Below are 8,533 nucleotides of genomic sequence, written 5' to 3' on the forward strand. Positions count from 1 at the left end.
ATTCCATAATAAAGCAGTGAAAATTATTAAAACACTGAAAAAAACCCGTGGAATTCTTTAATAACCCATGAAACTTCTTAATACCTACAAAGCAAAGTCTCAATATTCAATAAAATTCCGTTAAACTCCATCATACTACACAAATCCTCCAAAGCAAAGTCTCAATACTCATTAAAAATCCATTGAATTCTTTAAAATCCCTCAAAACTCCTCAATAATTCCATTATAAAGCAGTGAAAATTATTAAAACACTGAAAAAACACGTGGAATTCGTTAATAACCCATGAAACTTCTTAATACCTCCAAAGCAAAGTCTCAATATTCATTAAAATTCTGTTAAACTCCATCATACTACACAAATCCTCCAAAGCAAAGTCTCAATACTCATTAAAAATCCATTGAATTCTCTAAAAATTCTCAAAACTGCAATTATTCAATCATTCAGCAGTGAAAATTATTAAAACTCTGAAAAACCCCGTGGAATTCTTTATTAATCCTTGAAACTACTTAATACCTCCTTACCAAAGTCTCAATACTCATTAAAAATCCATTGAATTCTTTAAAATCCCTCAAAACTCCTCAATAATTCCATTATAAAGCAGTGAAAATTATTAAAACTGAAAAAACACGTGGAATTCGTTAATAACCCATGAATCTTCTTAATACCTCCAAAGCAAAGTGTCAATATTCATTAAAATTTCGTTAAACTCCATCATACTACACAAATCCTCCAAAGCAAAGTCTCAATACTCATTAAAAATCCATAGAATTCTCTAAAAATTCTCAAAACTCCTCAATTATTCAATCATTCAGCAGTGAAAATTATTAAAACTCTGAAAAACCCCGTGGAATTCTTTAATAATCCTTGAAACTTCTTAATACCTCTATACCAAAGTCTCAATATTCAATAAAATTCCGTTAAACTCCATCATACTACACAAATCCTCCAAAGCAAAGTCTCAATACTCATTAAAAATCCATTGAATTCTTTAAAATCCCTCAAAACTCCTCAATAATTCCATTTTAAAGCAGTGAAAATTATTAAAACTCTGAAAAAAACACGTGGAATTCGTTAATAACCCATGAAACTTCTTAATACCTACAAAGCAAAGTCTCAATATTCATTAAAATTCCAATAAACTCCATCATACTACACAAATCCTCCAAAGCAAAGTCTCAATACTCATTAAAAATCCATAGAATTCTCTAAAAACCCTCAAAACTCCTCAATAATTCCATTATAAAGCAGTGAAAATTATTAAAACTCTGAAAAACCCCGTGGAATTCATTAATAATCCTTGAAACTACTTAATACCTCCATACCAAAGTATTAATATTCATTAAAATTCCGTTAAACTCCATCATACTACACAAATCCTCCAAAGCAAAGTCTCAATACTCATTAAAAATCCATTGAATTCTTTAAAATCCCTCAAAACTCCTCAATAATTCCATTATAAAGCAGTGAAAATTATTAAAACACTGAAAAACACGTGGAATTCGTTAATAACCCATGAAACTTCTTAATACCTACAAAGCAAAGTCTCAATATTCATTCAAATTCTGTTATACTCCATCATACTACACAAATCCTCCAAAGCAAAGTCTCAATACTCATTAAAAATCCATTGAATTCTTTAAAATCCCTCAAAACTCCTCAATAATTCCATTATAAAGCAGTGAAAATTATTAAAACACTGAAAAAACACGTGGAATTCGTTAATAACCCATGATACTTCTTAATACCTCCAAAGCAAAGTCTCAATACTCAATAAAAATCCATAGAATTCTCTATAAATTCTCAAAACTCCTCAATAATTCCATTTTAAAGCAGTGAAAATTATTAAAACTCTGAAAAAAACACGTGGAATTCGTTAATAACCCATGAAACTTCTTAATACCTACAAAGCAAAGTCTCAATATTCATTAAAATTCCAATAAACTCCATCATACTACACAAATTCTCCAAAGCAAAGTCTCAATACTCATTAAAAATCCATTGAATTCTTTAAAATCCCTCAAAACTCCTCAATAATTCCATTATAAAGCAGTGAAAATTATTAAAACACTGAAAAAAACCCGTGGAATTCTTTAATAACCCATGAAACTTCTTAATACCTACAAAGCAAAGTCTCAATATTCAATAAAATTCCGTTAAACTCCATCATACTACACAAATCCTCCAAAGCAAAGTCTCAATACTCATTAAAAATCCATTGAATTCTTTAAAATCCCTCAAAACTCCTCAATAATTCCATTATAAAGCAGTGAAAATTATTAAAACACTGAAAAAACACGTGGAATTCGTTAATAACCCATGAAACTTCTTAATACCTCCAAAGCAAAGTCTCAATATTCATTAAAATTCTGTTAAACTCCATCATACTACACAAATCCTCCAAAGCAAAGTCTCAATACTCATTAAAAATCCATTGAATTCTCTAAAAATTCTCAAAACTGCAATTATTCAATCATTCAGCAGTGAAAATTATTAAAACTCTGAAAAACCCCGTGGAATTCTTTATTAATCCTTGAAACTACTTAATACCTCCTTACCAAAGTCTCAATACTCATTAAAAATCCATTGAATTCTTTAAAATCCCTCAAAACTCCTCAATAATTCCATTATAAAGCAGTGAAAATTATTAAAACTGAAAAAACACGTGGAATTCGTTAATAACCCATGAATCTTCTTAATACCTCCAAAGCAAAGTCTCAATACTCAATAAAAATCCATAGAATTCTCTATAAATTCTCAAAACTCCTCAATAATTCCATTTTAAAGCAGTGAAAATTATTAAAACTCTGAAAAAAACACGTGGAATTCGTTAATAACCCATGAAACTTCTTAATACCTACAAAGCAAAGTCTCAATATTCATTAAAATTCCAATAAACTCCATCATACTACACAAATTCTCCAAAGCAAAGTCTCAATACTCATTAAAAATCCATTGAATTCTTTAAAATCCCTCAAAACTCCTCAATAATTCCATAATAAAGCAGTGAAAATTATTAAAACACTGAAAAAACCCGTGGAATTCTTTAATAACCCATGAAACTTCTTAATACCTACAAAGCAAAGTCTCAATATTCAATAAAATTCCGTTAAACTCCATCATACTACACAAATCCTCCAAAGCAAAGTCTCAATACTCATTAAAAATCCATTGAATTCTTTAAAATCCCTCAAAACTCCTCAATAATTCCATTATAAAGCAGTGAAAATTATTAAAACACTGAAAAAACACGTGGAATTCGTTAATAACCCATGAAACTTCTTAATACCTCCAAAGCAAAGTCTCAATATTCATTAAAATTCTGTTAAACTCCATCATACTACACAAATCCTCCAAAGCAAAGTCTCAATACTCATTAAAAATCCATTGAATTCTCTAAAAATTCTCAAAACTGCAATTATTCAATCATTCAGCAGTGAAAATTATTAAAACTCTGAAAAACCCCGTGGAATTCTTTATTAATCCTTGAAACTACTTAATACCTCCTTACCAAAGTCTCAATACTCATTAAAAATCCATTGAATTCTTTAAAATCCCTCAAAACTCCTCAATAATTCCATTATAAAGCAGTGAAAATTATTAAAACTGAAAAAACACGTGGAATTCGTTAATAACCCATGAATCTTCTTAATACCTCCAAAGCAAAGTGTCAATATTCATTAAAATTTCGTTAAACTCCATCATACTACACAAATCCTCCAAAGCAAAGTCTCAATACTCATTAAAAATCCATTGAACTCTTTAAAATCCCTCAAAACTCCTCAATAATTCCATTATAAAGCAGTGAAAATTATTAAAACTCTGAAAAAAACACGTGGAATTCGTTAATAACCCATGAAACTTCTTAATACCTCCAAAGCAAAGTCTCAATACTCAATAAAAATCCATAGAATTCTCTATAAATTCTCAAAACTCCTCAATAATTCCATTTTAAAGCAGTGAAAATTATTAAAACTCTGAAAAAAACACGTGGAATTCGTTAATAACCCATGAAACTTCTTAATACCTACAAAGCAAAGTCTCAATATTCATTAAAATTCCTATAAACTCCATCATACTACACAAATCCTCCAAAGCAAAGTCTCAATACTCATTAAAAATCCATAGAATTCTCTAAAAACCCTCAAAACTCCTCAATAATTCCATTATAAAGCAGTGAAAATTATTAAAACTCTGAAAAACCCCGTGGAATTCATTAATAATCCTTGAAACTACTTAATACCTCCATACCAAAGTATTAATATTCATTAAAATTCCGTTAAACTCCATCATACTACACAAATCCTCCAAAGCAAAGTCTCAATACTCATTAAAAATCCATTGAATTCTTTAAAATCCCTCAAAACTCCTCAATAATTCCATTATAAAGCAGTGAAAATTATTAAAACACTGAAAAACACGTGGAATTCGTTAATAACCCATGAAACTTCTTAATACCTACAAAGCAAAGTCTCAATATTCATTCAAATTCTGTTATACTCCATCATACTACACAAATCCTCCAAAGCAAAGTCTCAATACTCATTAAAAATCCATTGAATTCTTTAAAATCCCTCAAAACTCCTCAATAATTCCATTATAAAGCAGTGAAAATTATTAAAACACTGAAAAAACACGTGGAATTCGTTAATAACCCATGATACTTCTTAATACCTCCAAAGCAAAGTCTCAATACTCAATAAAAATCCATAGAATTCTCTAAAAACCCTCAAAACTCCTCAATAATTCCATTTTAAAGCAGTGAAAATTATTAAAACTCTGAAAAAAACACGTGGAATTCGTTAATAACCCATGAAACTTCTTAATACCTACAAAGCAAAGTCTCAATATTCATTAAAATTCCAATAAACTCCATCATACTACACAAATTCTCCAAAGCAAAGTCTCAATACTCATTAAAAATCCATTGAATTCTTTAAAATATCTCAAAACTCCTCAATAATTCCATTATAAAGCAGTGAAAATTATTAAAACACTGAAAAAACCCGTGGAATTCTTTAATAACCCATGAAACTTCTTAATACCTACAAAGCAAAGTCTCAATATTCAATAAAATTCCGTTAAATTCCATCATACTACACAAATCCTCCAAAGCAAAGTCTCAATACTCATTAAAAATCCATTGAATTCTTTAAAATCCCTCAAAACTCCTCAATAATTCCATTATAAAGCAGTGAAAATTATTAAAACACTGAAAAAACACGTGGAATTCGTTAATAACCCATGAAACTTCTTAATACCTCCAAAGCAAAGTCTCAATATTCGTTAAAATTCTGTTAAACTCCATCATACTACACAAATCCTCCAAAGCAAAGTCTCAATACTCATTAAAAATCCATTGAATTCTCTAAAAATTCTCAAAACTTCAATTATTCAATCATTCAGCAGTGAAAATTATTAAAACTCTGAAAAACCCCGTGGAATTCTTTATTAATCCTTGAAACTACTTAATACCTCCTTACCAAAGTCTCAATACTCATTAAAAATCCATTGAATTCTTTAAAATCCCTCAAAACTCCTCAATAATTCCATTTTAAAGCAGTGAAAATTATTAAAACACTGAAAAAACCCGTGGAATTCTTCAATAACCCATGAAACTTCTTAATACCTACAAAGCAAAGTCTCAATATTCATTAAAATTCCAATAAACTCCATCATACTACACAAATCCTCCAAAGCAAAGTCTCAATACTCATTAAAAATCCATAGAATTCTCTAAAAACCCTCAAAACTCCTCAATAATTCCATTATAAAGCAGTGAAAATTATTAAAACTCTGAAAAACCCCGTGGAATTCATTAATAATCCTTGAAACTACTTAATACCTCCATACCAAAGTATTAATATTCATTAAAATTCCGTTAAACTCCATCATACTACACAAATCCTCCAAAGCAAAGTCTCAATACTCAATATAAATCCATAGAATTCTCTAAAAACCCTCAAAACTCCTCAATAATTCCATTTTAAAGCAGTGAATATTATTAAAACTGAAAAAACCCGTGGAATTCTTTAATAACCCATGAAACTTCTTAATACCTACTAAGCAAAGTCTCAATATTCATTAAAATTCTGTTAAACTCCATCATACTACAGAAATCCTCCAAAGCAAAGTCTCAATACTCATAAAAAATCCATAGAATTCTCTAAAAATTCTCAAAACTCCTCAATTATTCAATCATTCAGCAGTGAAAATTATTAAAACTCTGAAAAACCCCGTGGAATTCTTTAATAATCCTTGAAACTTCTTAATACCTCTATACCAAAGTCTCAATATTCAATAAAATTCCGTTAAACTCCATCATACTACACAAATCCTCCAAAGCAAAGTCTCAATACTCATTAAAAATCCATTGAATTCTTTAAAATCCCTCAAAACTCCTCAATAATTCCATTTTAAAGCAGTGAAAATTATTAAAACTCTGAAAAAAACACGTGGAATTCGTTAATAACCCATGAAACTTCTTAATACCTACAAAGCAAAGTCTCAATATTCATTAAAATTCCAATAAACTCCATCATACTACACAAATCCTCCAAAGCAAAGTCTCAATACTCATTAAAAATCCATAGAATTCTCTAAAAACCCTCAAAACTCCTCAATAATTCCATTATAAAGCAGTGAAAATTATTAAAACTCTGAAAAACCCCGTGGAATTCATTAATAATCCTTGAAACTACTTAATACCTCCATACCAAAGTATTAATATTCATTAAAATTCCGTTAAACTCCATCATACTACACAAATCCTCCAAAGCAAAGTCTCAATACTCATTAAAAATCCATTGAATTCTTTAAAATCCCTCAAAACTCCTCAATAATTCCATTATAAAGCAGTGAAAATTATTAAAACACTGAAAAACACGTGGAATTCGTTAATAACCCATGAAACTTCTTAATACCTACAAAGCAAAGTCTCAATATTCATTCAAATTCTGTTATACTCCATCATACTACACAAATCCTCCAAAGCAAAGTCTCAATACTCATTAAAAATCCATTGAATTCTTTAAAATCCCTCAAAACTCCTCAATAATTCCATTATAAAGCAGTGAAAATTATTAAAACACTGAAAAAACACGTGGAATTCGTTAATAACCCATGATACTTCTTAATACCTCCAAAGCAAAGTCTCAATACTCAATAAAAATCCATAGAATTCTCTAAAAACCCTCAAAACTCCTCAATAATTCCATTTTAAAGCAGTGAAAATTATTAAAACTCTGAAAAAAACACGTGGAATTCGTTAATAACCCATGAAACTTCTTAATACCTACAAAGCAAAGTCTCAATATTCATTAAAATTCCAATAAACTCCATCATACTACACAAATTCTCCAAAGCAAAGTCTCAATACTCATTAAAAATCCATTGAATTCTTTAAAATATCTCAAAACTCCTCAATAATTCCATTATAAAGCAGTGAAAATTATTAAAACACTGAAAAAACCCGTGGAATTCTTTAATAACCCATGAAACTTCTTAATACCTACAAAGCAAAGTCTCAATATTCAATAAAATTCCGTTAAATTCCATCATACTACACAAATCCTCCAAAGCAAAGTCTCAATACTCATTAAAAATCCATTGAATTCTTTAAAATCCCTCAAAACTCCTCAATAATTCCATTATAAAGCAGTGAAAATTATTAAAACACTGAAAAAACACGTGGAATTCGTTAATAACCCATGAAACTTCTTAATACCTCCAAAGCAAAGTCTCAATATTCGTTAAAATTCTGTTAAACTCCATCATACTACACAAATCCTCCAAAGCAAAGTCTCAATACTCATTAAAAATCCATTGAATTCTCTAAAAATTCTCAAAACTTCAATTATTCAATCATTCAGCAGTGAAAATTATTAAAACTCTGAAAAACCCCGTGGAATTCTTTATTAATCCTTGAAACTACTTAATACCTCCTTACCAAAGTCTCAATACTCATTAAAAATCCATTGAATTCTTTAAAATCCCTCAAAACTCCTCAATAATTCCATTTTAAAGCAGTGAAAATTATTAAAACACTGAAAAAACCCGTGGAATTCTTCAATAACCCATGAAACTTCTTAATACCTACAAAGCAAAGTCTCAATATTCATTAAAATTCCAATAAACTCCATCATACTACACAAATCCTCCAAAGCAAAGTCTCAATACTCATTAAAAATCCATAGAATTCTCTAAAAACCCTCAAAACTCCTCAATAATTCCATTATAAAGCAGTGAAAATTATTAAAACTCTGAAAAACCCCGTGGAATTCATTAATAATCCTTGAAACTACTTAATACCTCCATACCAAAGTATTAATATTCATTAAAATTCCGTTAAACTCCATCATACTACACAAATCCTCCAAAGCAAAGTCTCAATACTCATTAAAAATCCATTGAATTCTTTAAAATCCCTCAAAACTCCTCAATAATTCCATTATAAAGCAGTGAAAATTATTAAAACACTGAAAAACACGTGGAATTCGTTAATAACCCATGAAACTTCTTAATACCTACAAAGCA

This window comes from Rhopalosiphum padi, chromosome 2 (assembly GCF_020882245.1).
Source record: "Rhopalosiphum padi isolate XX-2018 chromosome 2, ASM2088224v1, whole genome shotgun sequence".
NCBI lineage: Eukaryota > Metazoa > Arthropoda > Insecta > Hemiptera > Aphididae > Rhopalosiphum > Rhopalosiphum padi.